The sequence below is a fragment of the Psammomys obesus genome, unplaced genomic scaffold (genome assembly GCF_907164565.1).
Source record: "Psammomys obesus unplaced genomic scaffold, mPsaObe1.curated_primary_1811, whole genome shotgun sequence".
In the NCBI taxonomy this organism is placed as follows: Eukaryota; Metazoa; Chordata; class Mammalia; order Rodentia; family Muridae; genus Psammomys; species Psammomys obesus.
The window spans coordinates 11,160,772-11,180,517 of NW_026596051.1; the positions used below are offsets into that span (position 1 = coordinate 11,160,772).

General features: G+C 47.5%; 1 protein-coding gene across 5 annotated transcripts in view; it reads left to right on the forward strand.

The window, feature by feature from the left end:
• The window catches only part of Tns3 (tensin 3), a 227,164-nt gene that overhangs the window by 84,366 nt on the left and 123,052 nt on the right, over window positions 1-19,746 (forward strand). The window contains exons 1-2 of one of the 5 annotated variants that reach the window (XM_055623847.1): window positions 17,835-17,933; window positions 18,057-18,168. The exons of 3 other annotated variants lie outside the window; for them this stretch is intronic. The gene's annotated coding sequence lies outside the window, so the exon portion shown is untranslated. Of the gene's footprint in view, window positions 1-1,380; window positions 1,393-17,834; window positions 17,934-18,056; window positions 18,169-19,746 lie in introns of those variants that run through there. One more of the 5 variants, XM_055623848.1, reaches the window with a different exon arrangement.

A 19,746-nucleotide genomic window follows, 5' to 3' on the forward strand; every position in this document is an offset into this window, starting at 1 on the left:
TGTGCAGATCACATGTATTGTTGCATTTATATGAGTATGTATATTTGTAAATGTTGTATGTATTTGTTGTTTATACTTTTCTGTTTGTGTACACTGTATGATTACTGATCATGTATGTATTTTTGTAACTTGTATATACTGATTTGTGTCTGTTATGTCATTTCTATGTGTACTTAACATATATATGTTATATGTTTTACATACGTAACATGTATATATGTATATACATATATATACACATATATAAAACATGTATTTCTTAATGATGGAAGCACTTGCTGAGAATTACACTGCTAGAGGGTATTTACACAGACCAAGGTGGTATAGCTGACTATGATGGCACAGCCGATGCTTAATTTTTATTGATTTTATGTATGAGTTCTCTATCTGCATGTACACCTGCATGACACAAGAGGGCACCAGATCTCATTATAGATGGCTGTGAGCCATCATGTGGTTTTTGGGAACTGAACTCAGCACTTCTGGAAGAGCAGGCCATGCCCTTAACCACTGAGCCATCTTTCCAACCCCTATGCTTAATTTTGAAAAACATTTTAAGTTTCTTCTGTTAACAACTAACACTCAAACATACACATGAGCTGAGGCTATCCTGGGATCAGGACATCATTGCCAGCATCTTCTGCTTTCACATGTTGTCTCCTTAGAAAGTCTTCGGAGGCAATAACACATGGAACTCTCACTCCCGAAAACCTGACCAAGGCTCTTTTATAGTTAACATTAAAAATAAATAAATAAGGGGTTTGGAGAGACTGCTCAGTGGTTAAGAGCACCGGCGGCTTTTGCAGAGGACCTGAGTTTGGTTCCCAGCACCCACATGGTGCCTCACAACCACTGATAACTCTAATTCCGAGGGATTCAACACCCTCTTCTGGCTTCCTCATGCACTGCATACACCCGACACACCCAAACAGTCATATACATAATAGAAAATTACACTGAAAAAATCTTAAAAAAACAAAATGTAAGTAGGAATATGCCCAGACAGAAGTTACAGCATAGGGAATATATCCACCATCTCACAACTGTTACTTGTTTTTATCAATTCTTGTGGACTGTTGATAAATGAATGTGCACAGTTTTTCAAAAAAAGATGAGTGTTCTCTCTGCGTGTATGCCTGCATGCCAGAAGAAGGCGTCAGATTCCAATATAGATAATTGTGAGCTGCCATGTGGTTGCTGGGAATTGAACTCAGAACCTCTGGAGGAGCAGACGATGCTCTTACCAGCTGAGTCGTCTCTCCAGCTTGAGTGTGCTCATTTTCACGTGATGGGCTGTGCACGTAAAAAGGTTACAGCTGACCCTAATCTCACCATAAGCACAGGGAGACTCCGTGAATCACTATGTTTGGGCAGCTGCGACATTTCCAGGAGGTAGGAAGCTGTGAGCTCTGTTATAGAGACTACTGTCCTGTGGTTAGTTTTTGGGCTAAACTGTTATATGGCATGTCTTTCTCTTGTCTGCCTCTGTCTTTCTCTCTCTCTCTCTCTGTGGTGTGTGTGTGTGTGTGTGTGTGTGTGTGTGTGTGTGCTTTTCTTCAATATGATCATGCACACGCCAATTCTTTACTAAGCACTCAGACCTGTTCATACTGCTTTGTCAGACAGTGCTCCACATCCAGGAGATGGTTCTGATTTGTTTCAGCGAATCCTTGGGGAGGCTGAGTCTGCTGAACTGTGAAGATTATGTCTGTGACTGGGAGCTGGTGCAAGGACCCATGTGGGTGCTCTGGTCAGGTCCATGGCTGTGCACCTGTCCTGCTCAGCTGCCGCCCTCCCTCTGTGGCAGTGTGTGGGCTCTGAAATAGGGCTCCTATGGGTTTTTGTCCTATGTGTGGCTTTCTTCCTAAGGCAGGGAAGGTATGTCTGGGGAGGAATACACCGTTGCTGTTAAAGCTGCCGGCACTGAGTTGTGTGGTGCAGTCTGCCAGACGCTTGCGTAGGAGGGTTTGTGCGGGTAGCGTCATTTCTCAATACAGAAAGCATCCAGTATCCCTGGCCCTGCCTGGGTTGAGAATCCTTTGACATTGACCTTGGATGTGGAATTGTTTCAAAGGTGCTTTCAGATGGTCAGTGTGAGAGCACTAGACCATGTAACTGGCCAGGTTACCTTGCCTGGTTGTCATTCATTGAGTACTTCTTCTATGCTTGATCCTTTGCCTGTGAGGTCACCTCTGAGGCTCAGCAAAGTCTGTGAGGTCCCCAAGATCACAGGGCTTTTTTGCCTGCAGCTGTACATGTTCTGAGGCTAGGCATCCTCACTGTGTCTGTTTTTGGAGGCTGAGTCAGGGCCTGGGTCTCAGTAGCTCTAACAAGCTAGGCTTGGCTACCCATCCTCAATATATCAGTTAAAGAGATATTAGACATATAACATAGGATAAACACACTAAAATCTGTACACCTAAAGAAGCTAAGCAAGAAGGAGGACCCTGGGTAAGATGCTCAATCCTCATTCAGAAGGGCAAACAGGATAGGCATCAGAAGAGGGAGAAAACAGGAAACAGGACAGGAACCTACCACAGAGGGCCTCTGAAAGACTCTACCCAGCAGGGTATAAAGCAGATGCTGAGACTCATAGCCAAACTTTGGGCAGAGTGCAGGGAATCTTATGAAAGAAAGGGGAGATAGAAAGACCTGGAGGGGGCAGGAGCTCCACAAGGAGAGCGACAGAACCAAAAAATCTGTGCAAAGGGGTCTTTTCTGAGACTGATACTCCAAACAAGGACCATGCATGGAGATAACCTAGAACCGCTGCACAGATGTAGCCTATGGCAACTCAGTGTCCAAGTGGGTTCCCTAGTTAGGGGAACAGGGCCTGTCTCTGACATGAACTCAGTGGCTGGCTGTTTGATCACCTCCCCCTGACGGGGGAGCAGCCTTACCAGGCCATAGAGGAAGACTATGCAGCCAGTCCTGATGAGACCTGATAGGCTAGGATCAGATGGGGGGGGACCTCGCCTATCAGTGGACTGGAGAAGGGGCATGGGAAGAGATGAGGGAGGAAGGATGGGACTGAGAGAGAATGAGGGAGGGAGCTACAGCTGGGATACAAAGTGAATAAACTGTAATTGATAAAAAATAAATAAAAAAGATAAAAAAACAGAGAAAGAAAACTTACTAGAGAAAGAAAACTTACTCAGGGTGCTCACAGAGGTCTGGTACCATCCTTTTGCTCCTACATATTCATGGATACTGATAGGTTTAAGTTTAAACAGGTTTATGTAGGTGAGCAGTCCTGGTCAAGGTTGGTCCCACCCATCATCTTTGGCCTCTTCTCTCCTACAAGGTGGTCTGACTAGTTGCCAGAACTGTGTGAACTCTTCCTGGGAGACAGTTGTCCCCCGGGGCTGGCACCAGGCTTTAGCTTTCAGCCTTCTCCCAGCATGAGTTTCCTGGGGGGAAAATTCCAAGTCTTTGGGGACCATTGTTTCAACAGTCTGATAGGCAAGGGGAGGGGCCCTCTGGGCTCTTTAGAATATCTTCCCTCCTGCCAGGATGGTTACAATGCTGCTTCTAGTGTTTGGTGTAACACATTTGTAAAACAAGGAGCTGTCTTGTGCAAAACTGCCCACTTAGTAAAAGTAGAAAGGAAATTAGTGGTTATTTGGGGCTGCTGTGTTTCCTCTTTAGGGCTGGTGAGTGTCTCATGAGTTTGCAGAACATGTCTGTGGGATGATGATCTTGGAACCAGTGGCTGCAGACACTCTCCAAAGGCTCCTTGCTCCCGAATGAACTTGACAAACAGAGGTTCCACTGTCCTGTGTCTCCTGAACCCTCTCAGACCATCCCTAGCCTCAGTGTCCCCTGAGCTGACACAAGTGGTGTCCCTCTGGGATACTCCTGGCTCCCTATGTGTGTGACATGAGGGGATCCTGGGTGACTCATGTTCTGCGGCTCAGCATGCCTACAGTTTGGGGAGCAGGTGGCCTGCATGCCTTCTGGGTATGCCCTTTGCAGCTGTAGCTGGCAGTTGCTTCTGAGGCTGCCCTTGTGCCTTGCCAGTGCCTCTGTCCTGCCGCCGTCTGTACCACCTGCTCTCCTGCTCTTTCCTGGGTTGCTGGGCTTTTCTCCACCTTTCTCCTGTGCTGCCTTGTCTCTGGTAGGTGTGGACCTTCAGAGTTCCCTTCATCTAGCATAATTGAACCCTGTGAGCTGCCAGGTCTGTTTGAATTCCTGAAGTGGTACAGGCTTGGGGAATGACAGTTTGAAACTCTGTGGCGTATTTTTCATTGTGCTGGACAGTAAGAAGGGCATAATAAGTGTTACGGAATGGTCTGAGTGACAGCCTTTGATCAGAGACTGAGTCTGGGGACACTGTTGCCTTTAAGTTTATTTACTTGTGAGAACAAAGGTGCCTTCATGATGGGGATGAGGGACCTTCAGCATGGCTGCCAGGAGTTAACCTGTGATGCGTGCTTTGTCTTTTGTGTCTTTGCGGATAGCAGAACCTGTTTGTCCTTCTGGCTTACAAAAGTGGGATGCAAGGTTAGAGCAGTACATAAAATGAAAGTTAATTGGTGTGACTGAGGATCGTAGCTGGAAGGGCGATCTTCTCTTTTTAAGTGATGGCATTACTCATGAGGCAGGTGTGCAGGCTGTGAGTTCCTGGAAGCTTGTGTGGAAAGGAAACCATAATTGTGTGTGTGCTATCAGGGAGCTATAAAAGGGCTGTAAAGATATAGCCCTTTGCCCAATTTTATTTGTGAGACAGGGTTTTACTAAGTTGTCTAGACAGGCCTTGAACTTGTGATCTTCCTGCCTTAGCCTATGGAGCAGTGAGGTCCACAGGCCTGTGCCACAAGGCCCGGCGGGAGGCGTGCACTTTGTAAAAAGGGAAAAAAGGAGAACCCATATGTTATGTAGAAAATTACAGAGGATGTGGATCCAGGTGGCAGGACATGTCCTGACCCGGGGCTGTCACGTGGTGGTCAACGGTTTGCCTCATGTAGCTTCATTAGGACCTACCCAGTGAATAGGGTGATGAGATTTCAGAATTGTAGAGGGGCACTGGTGCTTTTATGCTCTGCTTAGGTCTGTCCTAGGCAGTGGGAGCCTCCATGATGAGAGAGGTGACAAGTTCTTTAGAGGCAGGGTCTGCAACTCAGGTGTTCTGTGGACTTGCGTGTATGTGTACATGTATGTGCCCACGTGTATACACAGAATGTAATCATACTTTCAACTGTCAGACTAAAGCTGGGTAAATCTGGTCCTGTTCAGGCGGTGACACAGAGTATCCTATGATGTTGATCTGAGTTTCTTGGTGTAAAGGCCTCACTTTCCTGTAAAATGGTGTGCCACCACTTTCCTGTGGGGTCCCTGTAAAGGCTGAGCGCAGTGACTTGTTATAGTCTCAGTGCTAGCTGGGCATGGTGATATACATCTTTAGTTTTCTAGCGCTTGGGAAGCAGAGGCAGGAAGATTTTGAGGCCAGTCTGGTCTATACAGAGAGTTCCAGGCTCGTTCATGAGTGACACATAGTAAGACCCTGTCAAAACAACAACAGCAGCAACAAAAACCCAAGCATATGAACACAGAAAAAATTCTCAGGGCTGCTCATGTCATACAGAATGCACAGGCTGAATGGGCAGAGCCTGATTTGCTGTTCCTTGAGTTGGAGAGGACAATGAAGTCTTTTAGTTTGGTGGTTTTGCTGTTTGCTTTGTGTTGTTATCTTATTGTTCTGCTGTCTGACGGGGAGAACCAGTCTGATGAGCTTCAGGGAAATCCTCTACTTCCTAAGGGAAAGGGTATGGAGGTCACGCAATGTTTCACGTCCAGTGGATCCTCTTTGGAGACTGAGGACTAGAAGCCAGGAACGGGGCAGCGCCGTCAGACAGGTGGGATGTAAGTCTTGTTGCTGGCTGCCTGTTTGCAGGAACAGATCTTCATACAGAGACTTAACCATGCTGTAGGCAGTAGCCTGACAGCTTTTCGCTGAAACTTGGAGGCTGTGTTTGGGAGGAAGAGAGGTTGCATAGCATAGTTTTAGACTCGTAAAGGCTTTACTTTGTTTTGTTTAATTGATGCAGGGCAAACAGGTCGTGTCTGAAACATGACATCAGGAGTCAGGGTATAGAGAAGTTGGGGATGGAAGTTTCCGAAGCAGGTTTTTAAGAGGAAATTGATGTTCTGGATTGTCGTGATTCAGGGTACGAATCTGCATGTGTCTCTACTGTGGTATGTGTGCATGAATAGTGTGTGTGGGGCATATGTGTATGCCAGGGAAGCAGGGAAGTGTGACTTACGTGTGGTCACATGACCAGAAAGCGGAAAGGTCTGAGCTCAGCTGTACCCTGGTGAGCACTGGTTTTTGCTATGAGAAGAGCCTCAGGCCTGTTTCTTACCAGCTGGTCCTGTCTGGTCTTCCAGCCCTCCCCGCCTTCCTAGAGGTGTGGGCATCATACCGCTCATTCTATCTCCCCCCAGCAAGTGCTATATAGATCACAGGTGGCTGTGTTTCAGTGTGGGTTCAAGGAGGCGCAGAACTAGGACTTAGGCAGGACCCTCTGTCCCCAGAATTGTTCACACTCTGGTAGCAGGCAGCGCCTTGAGGGCAGCACAGAGCAGCCTGGCTGGTGGAGACACATTTACCACCTATTTCCTGGCTCCTTTCGTAGCCTCCACACCATCCTATGGGTTTCAGGGAAGGCTGGGTGTTATCATTATTACAGTGTGAATGGCTGAGGGTTTAAAGCCTCACTCCTCAGATGCTCATCTTCTTCGTTTTTCTTTGAGGTGTTTTTACCTCCCTGTGCCTGTGACTGACTTGAAGATGAGGGTTGACAATACACTTGCCCCTCACAATTCACACCCCACTTTTCAAGTAAGGAAATGTGTATGATGGAAAGAACAAATAGCTGATAGCCCTTTTCTGGACTCCAGAAGATACTATACTGGTGTTACTGGAGTTGTTTGAGTCAGAGCCTGGTCCCTGGTAACCCTAGCAACTTAGTTTCAGTCACTGGTCCTCAATAAGCCAGTTAAAGAAATAAGTGATAGTGAAAAGCTGAGAGATCTATTTCCCAATATAGTCATACTGGGGAGAGGAACAGATCAAGAGGTCAGTGACTACCAAGTCTATCTTCTTGGACTGGCAGAAGGCTTAGGTTAACCAGAGTGCAAGAGGTTTGCATAGCTAGGCAGTCTTGGCCACAGTGTGGTCCTGTCCATCACTGACCCATCATTGTCTGGGCTCCAATTTCTTCTACAAGACAGTCCGATCAGTAGTCAGAACAGTGTGAAATGTCTTTATGAGACCATCTTCCGCTCTGCCTGACAACAGGCTTCAGACTTTCTTCTAGCATAAGATTCCTAGGGAAATCCTAATTCTGTCATCTAATCCCATTGTCTCAATAGTTTGATAGTCAGAAGGAGGAGTATTTCTCACCCTCACCCTCGATATCATGGCTCTTTTCGAGAAGTTAGACCGGATAGGGACAACTCAAAATGATCTTTGCTTAATAGTCACACCTACCACAGACCTGTAAGACAGGGAATGTGGACATGCAGGGTGAGGATGGGCCTGCATTCACACGTGGAGATGTGCAGGGGAAAAGCCGTGTGATGAGGAGGCAGAGATAGAAGCAATGTGTCTACAAGACCCAGGATTGCAGGGCTGCAGTTACCATGTTAAGGTGCAAGAGGCAGGACCAGTCGAGATCTTAGAGGGGATGGCCCTGCTGACTCCTTGGTCTCTCATTTCTAGCCCCATGTGTGGGGAAAAAATGCTTCTGTTTTTTCTTTATTAATTTATTTAGTCGCTTTACATCTCCATCGCAGCCTCCCTTCTCTCCTCCTGTTCCACCTTCCCACCCTCTACCCTTTCCCCTCCTCTTTTCCTCAGAAAAGGGAAGTGTCCATTGCCAACCCTCCCGGCACATCAAGTCACATCAGGACTGAGCGCATCCTCTTCCACTAAGACCCAACAAGGCATCCCAGCTAGGGCAAGTGATCCAAAAGCAGAATGCCTGTGGTTTTAAGGTGTGCAGTGTGGGATTCTTGTCCCAGTAGCCTCAGGAAGCCAATATTGTGGGCGACATTGTCATGTTGCTTAATTGCTCCCCAGACAACTATGGAATGATGGAGAGGGCGGCACTCTGACTGCAGAGCAGTGAAATAGACTTCTTAGGAATAGCATGTAGTGGACAAGGACTCAAAGAGGCTCTGTGTGAGGCACAGGCCAGGTAGAGCACTGATAGGTCATCCATGGAAACTGAGAAGCAGCCTTTGGCTATGATCTATTGGGGTCATTGGGCAGGACTATGATATCCCTTTTTTCGGTAGATCTTCTGGGAAGGACTGCAGAGCCATCCTACCAGGAGTTTCTTATCTAGCCAGCAGTGATAGAGCGAGCAGGATTCTGGTAGGCCAACTAGAGCTGTGGATGTTTGTGGATGGTTCCCTGGGCTGCCTGACTTGAGCTCCGACTCTTGCCCACCAGTGTTTTGTTTCAGTTCTCCTCTAAAACATCCAAGATGTGGAGACCCTGGAGGCACAGATCTTTGGGAAGCCTGAGGCTCCTCCCACCCAACCACAAGCCAGACTTTGATCTTTCCCTTTCTTTGATTTCACCCTTTCCTCCCACACCTAAAATAACATTCATCTTTTGACTGTGTCCAACTGCGAGGGTTTTAGTCTTCTGGGTTTCTGGGAAAGGCAGTCCCAGAGAGGAGGTTCCTGGCAGACTTGTGCTGTCCTCTGTAGCTGGGGGCTACATGTCTCAGCACAGGTCCTACTGGGAAATGGAAAATCCCCCAGCAAACGCACCCAACAATGCCAGCCTCCCAAGTGTAGGCTGGCTGTCTTTGTCACTGGTATTTGAAAGCCAGGTTGGTTCATGCTTTGAGCTATTGTCCCACCTCTGCAGGTGGAGGGATTATGAAGCAAGGCCAGAACATGTTGACCTTTGGTGGTGTCAGCTTACTCACAAAGGGAGCACAGAGCCTTAGCTAATGATTAAATGCCCACACTGGGCATTAAAACCTGGTTATACTTGAGGTGATTGCTGGGTTCTTACCACCCTGTCCTCTCACTGTGTCTGTAGATATGAGGCTGGTAGATCTCCCTGGACCTTGGGACTCTCACTATAAAGTATGAAAGGGAGGCTGGCAGGGTGACAGCCCTTGTCTCTAGCCCCCTACCCCTCCTCTCCTCTGGTTCCCTCGGGGGCCAGTTCCAAAGCTGCTTCCTCTTAAATGTTGAGTCCCTAGGGTTCTGTGGCCAGCCTCTTTCTGGGGGACTCACAGGAAGCGGGGATTTGAGTGATGGGAATGCTGCCAAATCTAGTCTGCCTTGTGTTGAGCCAGATAAGTTGGCCAAGTGGGATTTCTTTCTTTCTTTGTTTTTTGCCATGGCCATGCATGTTAATGTGGGGTCCATTGACAGTGGTCATGTGTAATCGTTGAAGTAAGGAGCCATGACAACTGAGTGTCATCAAATGCTTATTCGCTTTGCTTTGTTTTTCCTTGCTAAACCTTTAGAAAACATCTTTACTAATTATTTGATAGTTTTATTGATCATTTATTTGATAGTTTGTTCGATCATTTTCATTTTCCTCCTCCCCCTAACTCCTCCCAGACCTACTCAAACCTCCCTAAACCCTTCAAACTCATGTTATTATTTTCATTTGCATATTTATATATTTAGTATTATTTTACCTGCACTGGAAGAGTGCACCAGATCTCACTGTAGATGGTTGTGGCTGGTTGCCAGGACACGAACTCAGGACCTTTGAAAGAACAGCCAGTGCCTGTAACCTCCGAGCCATCTCTCCAGCCCCAATGTTGTTATTTTTTAAATAACCCACGAAGTGCAATTTGTGCTACTCATATATATGCATGTATGTACACACACACATTCCTATGTGTGGGTTCATCCATTGAAGCATGAAGCATGAGCAACCTACCAGGAGCCATACCCTTAAAAATATGGCTCTCCCTCACGCAGAAGCCATCAGAGTCTGGAGCTGCTCAGTTAGAAATGAACCCCTTTCTACTCCATGTTGGAATGTTTGCTGGCTTGTTCTTTTGCATGCAACCACAGCTGCTGTAGTTCATGAAGGGAAGGATCCTCATAGGTCCAGAGAACAGTTTCTTGTTCGAGACCTCCCCAGCTTCTTGGCTTTTACAAATCACTTCCCCCTCCTCCACTCTCTGCCCCGTCTGCAATGGTTTCTGAGTCTTGAGTGTCATAAATGCCCCACCTGTGGCTGAGAACCCCATGAACACTCATTCTCTGCATTTTGATCCATTGTGAGTTTCTGTGCTAACTGCTGTCTACCACACAGAGACCCCCTCCTCAAGGTCTGTGAGCTGTGCTGATTGATGAGTAGAGAGATCTGAATTTAGAGGCAGTTTGATTAATTATGTCTGTTTTAATAGAATAATACTAAGTTTTCCTCTGGGGCCTGTGAGCTCCCAGCCATGGGCCATTGGTCAGATTTACAGATTTACTCCTTAGTATCAAGAATGTCTTTCAGCTTGTGGTCAGGCCTTAATTCTAATTAGAAAGCAAAAGTAACATTCTTGTTACTGTTGTACCTATAAGCAGATCGGGCCTCACCAAGCTCATTATTATGGGGTTCAGAGCTTGGTAAGACTATTCATGACTACTCTCCCTCTCTCCCAACCCCCAAGAAGCCTACATAGCACCTTCCAGGGTGACAACTAGCCAACAGGAAGGAATATCCTGGTCAGAACCTACTTTATTGTTCTATATCCTATGACTGAAGGGTATCGTGTCTTTAGGCTTTACCGTTAAGTTCTGTTGGACACCTTTCTTAATTTTTATTCCCTGAATTGGAAAGCTGTTCCTGTGTGGGTTGGTGACATCATGAACCCCCAGTCAGGTGGGAGATCTGTTGGCATAGTATTTCAGTGATCTTGAAGGCCTTTCACCTTCAGAAAGGTCCAGCAAGATACCTTGTACTGTCCCCTGAATTTGTATCAGTGGCAGTCTCAGAGCCAGGACCTGACCTCAAGCTCCTCCCTTGATGACATGGCTCTGGTGGCCTTTTCCAACCCTGCTCCCTTCATGTTTAGGGTGGACCACCTTGTCTGTGATCTCCAGTGATTGAAGAGTCTATTTGGAGAAGCGGGTGCCTGTAGCAGTTTCTGGTTTGGAAATCTGGAGCTTGCAGATAGTGACTGGTGTCATAACTGTGTCCCCTAGTGCACTGGAAACTTCCCCTACACGATTAGCCAAGACTTCTGTAAAAAAGAAAGCTGTTTTGTGTTTACTGGAAACTGTCATTTTCACCGGCTCAATTATAAAGAAAGAATAAGGTTTGTGTGTAGCCGAGTGTTTAATTCCATGGATGTTTTTCGTTTAAGCAAAATGTGCACACATGGAGGGCTTTGTTTCCCAGTGTGGTGATCATGCCTCTCCCCACCTGCCTCTTTCCCAGGGCTTCAGATATTTGGGGCTTTTTGTGGACACTGTTTCTAGAATGAACTGATCCTGGAGAGCAGGTGGAAGGTTGCAGGATCAGGGCTTTAGACGCACCAGATGGTCTTGTATCCAGGTTGACACAGCCTTTAGCTTTGTTACTTTTGATTGGCACATACTTTTGATCTATATAATAATATTATTATTATAATAATTATTATTATTATAAGTAATATTATTACTTAAGTATTATTACTTAAGTAACAGAAACACTTTAGTTAAATTTGAATAACTCAAGGAAAATCATTTTTAATGGTTTATAGATAAAGAAGTTTAACCAATCATTTAAAGTTTTTTCCTTCTGTTTGGGACTAAGCCCAGGACCCTACCTCTCTTGTAGGATTGTGACTTGGAGTTTCCAAAGAAAGGATGAAGGGAAAGTTCTATTGCTAGAAGGATTCTTGGTCTTAGTCCTGATGCCAAGTGGCTGGCACAGTATCACAAAGAGGAAGTGGGTTGTGGGCCATGTGCTGCCCCTCAGAGGAAGAACACACCACCTTTTACCAGAAATGGAACTGGAAGCAGATCCAGCTCTGATCCATGGGCAGCTGACAGGAAGTGAGGGGCTGAGTGATCTGGGAGACAGTGCCAGGGGTCAGCTGCATCTGGAGGCGGGAAATTCTGCTGGGTGAAAATAACCCCAGTCTTTAAAGATTTATTATTTCTGTCTTCCATGCGCATTTTGCTTGCTTGTGGATGAGTGTACCACATGCATGACTGTGCTTGTAGAGGCCAGAAGAGGGCACTGGATCCCCTGCAACTAGTGTTACAGATGCTTATGAGCTACCTTGTGGGTGCTGTGACTCAAACCCAGATTTTCTAGAAGAGAAGCCATTGCTTTTGACTGTGGAACCATTTCTCTAGCCTCAACCCTGGTCTTAGAAAAACAAGAGGAAGGGTATATTTTGTAAGGGAATCAAAGAGACATATTAAATCCACATTGCAAGGCTTTATTTGAATCCTAATTTAAACAGATACAAGAGCAAAATAGAACAAAACAGTGACACAGAAGTTTCCATGACATTGAGGAATTACCTTTCAGAATATTATTTTCATTTAAAAATTCCTTATGTTGTCAAACTAGTTGCTGTGGTGACATCTGTGTCAGGGAGGGGCGGGTGAGGGATACAGTTCACTTGAATGGAATTGTTTAGCCTCCATGGGCTTTAGGTGCTGGCCTGTATTTCCTGGAAGCGAGGCAGGAAGTGGATGATACAGACCAGCACAGAGCTCAGGCTGGTGCAGAGAGCCCAGGGCTCTTTGCTGTTGATCACTTCCCTTCAAAATCTCTCCCTGTGGTTTTCCCAGCCATTGTTAACTTTCATTATTTAGGGTTCAGCACATGGGTTTTTGACCTTTGGAGTCTGGAAGGAGGGCTTGAGAGATGGCTCAGCTGGTAAAATGCTTTCAGGTAAGCATGAGGACTTGGGTTTGATCCCCAGAACCCACGTTAAAAATCTAGGCATGGTGGCACATGTTTTTAATCTACCACTGAGGAGGTAGAGACCAGCAGATTGATAGGGTTCTCTGGCTAACCAGTCAAGCTTCGTAGTAAGCTCCAGGCCTGTGAGAGTCCCTTTCTCAGGTAACAGGGTAGATGGCTTCTGCGGTGCTGAGCATGAGGTTGGCCTCTGGCTTTCCCAGCACACTGCATGTATTGTAATGTAATGTGTCTGAACAGGCCCCTCCAGATGCTCCTGTGGTTCCTCACATTGGCGTGGTTCCTCACACAAAGTTTACTAGAATGGGCAGCACTTGCTACACAAAGCATTTACCAAATCACCTGAAAAAAGGGTTGCTTCCAGCCAGCTAGGGGCTTTTGTGAAGTTATTTTCACGGGGAAGTTCTGTCAGTTCCTCGGAGAAGTATCACCGTGGACATTAGTTGGCCAGGTCCAGTGAGGGGGAATGAAGGCAATTTAAGACTACATGAGGTAGTGTATTTCCAACTCTTGGTGTTATCCGTGTAGGACCTGGCCATGGCCCCACAGTGGCCATCGGTAGAGATAGGGACACTGTGGGGTGTGGCTCAGTGGCTATCCTAAGGAGGACAGGCCCCATGGAGCGGTACAGGTAATGTGGTTTGTAGTGTGGTCCAGGACTAAAAGTCTCAGTCGGAACCCAGGAGTTTACAAATGTTCCATGCTACCTATCCCAGGCCCTGATGAGTTTTTAAGCCAACAGGATTTGATTTAGAGGGGTGTAGGGTCTGGCTGTAGAATGGAGTTAGGCGTACTTGTTTGGGAGAATTAATGGGGTGACCCACAGGTTCCTGATCAGCTGAAGTCCTAGAGAAGCCATTTAGGTGTGACCTTATTCATTCATTTGGTTCTTGGAGCCTAGGGTAGAGTTTCATTCTCACTACCAACGGAATGGGCTGCGAAGAACGTCAGTGTGGGTCTGTGAGCCCCTCAGCTAAGGGAGTCATGTGATTCCTCGTTTGACATCTGTCTGCCCTTCTGGAGTATTCTACTTGAGCTCTTTTGTATACTAGCTCCCTCTGCACCCGGTGGGTGGGTGGGGGGCATCCCAGATGTGGGAAATGCCTGGTGCTGTGCCTCTTCTTCTTCTATCTACAGTTATTTGTGTCCATCTACAGTTATCTGTGTGTGAAAGTGCTGGAGAATAGCTTGTGATGTGAGTTTTTCTATGGATCAGCTTTCTCGGAAGGCATTTTTTTGTCGATTTGCTATCTCAGTCATTACCCAGAGCCTTCTGTGGGCGCTATTATAGTAAAGAGAGACTCCAAGTCACTGGCTTGGAGGTGATGGGCTTGAGGAAGAGCTCACAGTAGTCCTATTCCCCCACATCTGTCCTATTCGTAACATTTCCTGTGAGGCCTTCAGAACTACACCAGTCAGATGATCTATGAGGCTGTTATCCCCAAGTAGCATTCAGGAAGGAAAAGAGGACTGTTTGTGGGGATAAAGGAACATTTCTTCAACATACACTAAGCTAGTGGTCTGGTCCAGCTGCACAGGACATCTCTGTAGAAGAGGTTAGACTGGGGGAAGGATCAAGGACTATGACTGTTTTCCAGGCCTCCTCCTATCATACAGGGGAGCTGGAAAGTACTTGGTTGTTCGATCACTTTCCAGATCACTTTATACCTTAAAGACGGTGTCTTTATATACTTTATATACATTAAAGATGGTGTCTCTCTCTAATCGGGCTGCTGTCATGGAGTACTATGGTTTGTGACCTAAATAATGAACAATGTTTCTTTTTTTTTTCTTTTTCTTTTTTTTCTTCCCCTCACTGTCTGGTATGTGAATGTCATATATGAAGCTCAACATATGAACAGGTGCAGCTTCTTCTCTTGGCTTACACACAGTGTGTATGTGAAGAGCCTCACCTAATCATCCTGTGTGTCTGTCAGAACCTCGTTTTGAACGGACATCAATGAGCTTGAATTAAGATGCCACCCTGGCGACCCTGTTTAAATTCCTCCTGTGGAAGTCAGATTCCTAGTTCCTGGATTAGGACTTCCAGATTTGAGTGTTTCAGGAACTGTTTCAACCCTAGCCAGTAGGATCAGACCTTGCCACAATCTTCAAGGTTGGGGTGTCACCGTCTTAGAATTACTATTTTAATTATAGAGGGCACTTGTGGGATAAACAAGTACTTTCTCCTGTGCCCTCCCTCATGAACCCGTTGTTTTTACTTTCATTTATTTATTTATTTTGGAGACAGGGCTTTTTTGTGTAGCCCTGGCTGATGTGGAACTAACTCTGTAGACCAGGCTTGCCTAGTGCCCCTGTGCCCCAGAGTTCTGGGAGTAAAGGCCTGTAATACTGCTGCCCACTGTGAATTCATTAAGTTTAAAAATGCTGCTTTTTTTTTTTTTTTTTTTTTTGTTTGTTTGTTTGTTTGTTTTCTACCTGTACTGCCTGGTACTGTGCTGGGGATATGGACTTCTAATGTGGCATCTTGGTGACGGGACTTATTTATTTATTTATATTATTAGTTACATTTTATTAAGTCTGTATCCCAGCTGTATCCCGCCCCCTCATTCCCTCCCAATCCCTCCCTCCCTCCCGGGACTTAACTTCTATACTTTCTATTGGCACAGCCCATTTTGGAGCTTATCACTAAACCAGGAGTGAGTGCAGATGTTGCGTGCACAAAGTTTAGTGAGAGTTAGTGTCTCCCCACCCCTGTCTTTGGGGTGTTCATCTGAAAGTTAACCAGGGAACCTGGGTCCTCTTAATTCTGTGTTGGTAGTTCCGCACTGGGAAAAGGGATTAGATGCACCTCCAGAGTTGGCCTGCCCCATCTAGAAGCTTTTTCCCCCCAGATAGTGTACCTGCTTCTGGATATCACATGACCTTCAACAGGAGAGACATTTTTGTCGTGAGTCCAGACAGGGGCCTTGTTCTGGCTATTGGGAGCCTGGACAGCACTCTGGGGAGTGGAGGTAGGTTTGGTAGGGAGAGCTCCTGACTTAGGGTGGGGCTTGGGAGGAGTTCGACCACGTGTTCTCCCTGCAGGAGACTGTGTCTGTGGTTGGCTTCTGCAATCCCCGTCTCAGAGGCTGCCGCCAGTGTCATCTCAGTTCATCATTTTATCATTATCTTTAAACAAATGTGTGCTGGGCAGTGGTCCCCTGTAAAAGTAGAAAAGAAGGGTGGGGGCTGTTGATGAGCTTCAGGATCATCACTGTAACACTTCCTGTGGGTCTCAGACTCTTGAGGAAGTTCCAGATCTCAGCCCCTGAGTACAGAGGACACACGCATCACCATGTTTAAAGTTACCCTTCCTCCTACATGCGTGGGGCAGTGGTGGTGTCGAGGGGCTAGGGAGCAGGTGACTCTGCTGACGTCAACTCATCAAAAGGCAAAATCTCAGTAAAGCATTGAGTAAAATTGCCTGTGCTTACGGTCGATAACTGATGTGTTGACACTATTTTGTCCAGAGATTTGTTTTGCTGATACGAATCTCGCATGCTGTCAGTGTTTCTTCAATGGAGAAACCGAGGCAAGGACCAAAGATGGGAATGATTTCCCTGTGGCTGAGTTGTTGACAGTGCTGGGGCTCTGTTTCCACAGGGCAGTTGACAACCAGTGCTTTAGGCTGTCAGCTCCCTGGGCCGTCATTCCCATGTCCCAGCCTTTGCTTCCAGTGTGGCTCATAGGCCTGAACCCATTTCACAGAGGTCAACACAAATACTGTGAGAAGTCAGTGCCCTGTTGGTGCCAGTGTGACACTGTGGCTGTTTAGAGGGACAGATAGATGGCCTTATTTAGCCTCAAGCCTGGTCGTTCTTTCTGCTTCCTGCCTGCAGTGGGTGGTGGGGTTCCGTAGCTCACCTGAGCTCAGCAACCCTGTCTCCCCTCTGCCCTGGAAGCAGATCCAGCTGCCTTTCTGGGGAGCAGTATCCCCAGAGCCCAGCGAGGCTGTCTCTTCCTGTGGTTGTCTTTCTGTGTGAAGTGTTTCATTTTCCCATCACTAACGGAGGTTATGAAATAAATGCACACCCACTTCAGTGTCAGCTTATGGGATGTGACTGACCCTGTCATAAAAAGTCGTTTGAACAGCTGCCGCGGCACTTCTGACGACAGTGGACAAGGATAAGCTGGCTGATACTGTCTCACTCTTAGCCAGGTGATAGATCAAGCCTAGCCCCCAACGGTTGCTTGGCCTTTCAAGTCCCCGCAGTCACCCAGCTCTGTGTGCTTAGCCCAAATCTCCTTTTGTGTTCTGGCCTACAGGCAACTGGGAACCAGCAGAGCGTGTACCTGCTCTAAGATGAGCTTCGGAAGGTCTTGCCCTTCTGCTCTGACTACCTGGTCTCTGACCCTGGTTTCCTATACTTGTTTCTTGGTTTGTTTTTAATTTTAAAAGTTTTGGTTGATTGCACTGATGTTTATTGATGGCCTCCCTCTAGTTCTGTTTGGAATATGTATGGAAGCAGGATGGGGAAGAGAAAGAGGAAAGCTATTCGAAGGCAGGTAGGTGCCGGGCTCTGCTAGGTCCTCCTAGACGCTTCCAGCAAGATTTTCTCCAGAGGAGCAGTGCTTCTGCACCTGAGGAGGGGCGGTCCTCTGCTGTTCTGAGGGCTCTATAGGAGGATACGGTAGCCCCACCTCCTGAGGTTGGCACAAAGCTGCTCTCAGAGCAGCAGGCAGCCCTTCCTGGTCTGTGGCTCTCCCCAGTCAGCACTGCTCTTGTTCTGTAGGCCCTTGGCAGGCTGGCTCACAGCCTCAGGCTCACAGTGTCCCTGCCAGTGTGCAAGCATGCGTGCTCCCTTCACACACTTGCCCACACCCCCTGGCTGAGGTTCTGGAGCCTCCCACACTTACAGGGTCCTCCTGCCTGCCGGCCACTCTGGTGTCCTCCAGTAGGCTCAGGGCAGAGGCTTGAGTGGGAAGAGGGGCACTGACAGAGCGGCAGGAGGAGCCAGAAGTGATGCCAGTCAGAGCAGCTGTCTCAGGAAGGAGAAGCAGTCCCATGGCCTCACAACTGAGCACAGTAAGTTCATGTTCCTTGGTTGTCTTTCCCCTGCCAACCGTACCTCAGCCCCAGATTGTTCAGCACAGACAAAATGCGGACCATCATGTCTTAACCTGTGTCTCCATCTGCCTCTCTAATCAGTGCTGGCCTCCCCAGTGCTTGTCTGCCTTCCTCTGCACTGGTGTTTCCATATGGCCATAGACCAGCCCGGCTTCCTGACAGTGGCCAGATCACCGGGAATAAGAAGCTACAGGTGATCGTATGTTTAATCTCAGCCAGCCATTTCTCAACTGAGCAACAAATGAGTGGATTTCAATCTGGTGCTTTCTACCATTGCTGCTCGTGTTTCAGGAGAGAAGGGGAGAAAATTAAGTTGGGCAATTCCGAGAACTGATTTCTTGTGTTCTCTTGGAAGTGGAAATGAGAGTCCTACTGCCTGTGGAACATAAAATCATCCCTTGCTCCGCTGAGCTTTACTTCTCTCCCTCCTCTAGACCACCAGACTGAATGTGGGGTTTCAGGAGCCTGAAACCTGATGGGCGCACAACTGAGTCTGTAGCTCACGTTCATTTATTATTTATGCTAATAAGCAGTACTGTACACTTAGCACCCTGCAAGTGCTGTTTTCAGCCTCTTGTAATTTCCTTATTTAGTCTAGGCAAGGTGGCTTTGCCTTTCCTTAGCTAGAGAAACCAAGTCATTCAGAGGGAGCACCTTCGCCAGGTTGGGCAGCTAGTAACGTAGGAGAGCCGGCTTCCAAACTGGCCTTTGGCTTCCAAAGCTTGCCACATACACTGTGAATATGGGAAGCAAAAGGTGGGTGCCTTAATTCTGAAAGCAGCTGGGGCTTTTGGAAAAGGCTGACCATGGTTCCTGCCCTTGCTGGGAAGTCAGAGCAGCTGTAGTGTGGTGAGATGTCTCAGGCCAGACACTGCGTAACCCTACCCCACCCCCTCGTGCCCAGCACTGTGGTCTGTGCCCCGTCATCAGCTGTGTAGCCAGCCAGCTTCCTGGTACTTTTTGGCTATCGCTGCTATTGTTTCTTTCTACAGAGCCATGCACACTGCCGGTTGTCTGTGCTGGCTGGACTGTTGGGAACAGTGCAGAGGCCTGCTGACACAGGGCGTGCTTTTTGCTGCCCACTCAAGCCCAGCCCAGATTCCCTTCCGTGGAATCAAGCAGAACACTTTCTTGTCTGTCTGCTCATTATGTGGGGAAGATGTCGTTCACACTGGGAGAGAAGCTGCCATCTCTGCCCTGGTTGGTGCCTCTTTGGCTAGTGCAGCAGAGAGGGGCCTTGACCTGTGTTCCGGGGGACCGCACTGCACAGGGAGGCAGTCACTTGGGAGGTCAGTAAATAGTCTTGAGGCAGCCTGAGTGAGGATAGAGACCCTGCAGCCAGCTCCCAGCAGGCACAGCATACTGACCGAGGCACACCGCTCTGCTTAGCTGCCTGAGGTCCAGTGCTGAAATGTGTAGCAGTCTCCATACCGCTTAGAATGGCTGGGTGGCTGGACACACTGGGCTCCATGTCTGTCTCCTCTTCTTTTTCACGGGTCCTGGGTATATGTTGGGCCTAGGAGGGGGACTGGCTGAAGGATGAGAGGGCTCTGAGGACCACAGTCAATGTCTCTGCTATGTTGGCATGCACAAGCAGTGTGCAGAAAGAAATTCACACAGTTAGGCTGAGGGCATGTATGTCTCGGTGGTGGGAAGTGCTTAATATATGTGAGGTTCTGGAATCTATACCCAGACAGACAGATGTGTGCACGCGCACGCGCGCGCACACACACACACACACACACACACACACACACACACACACACACAC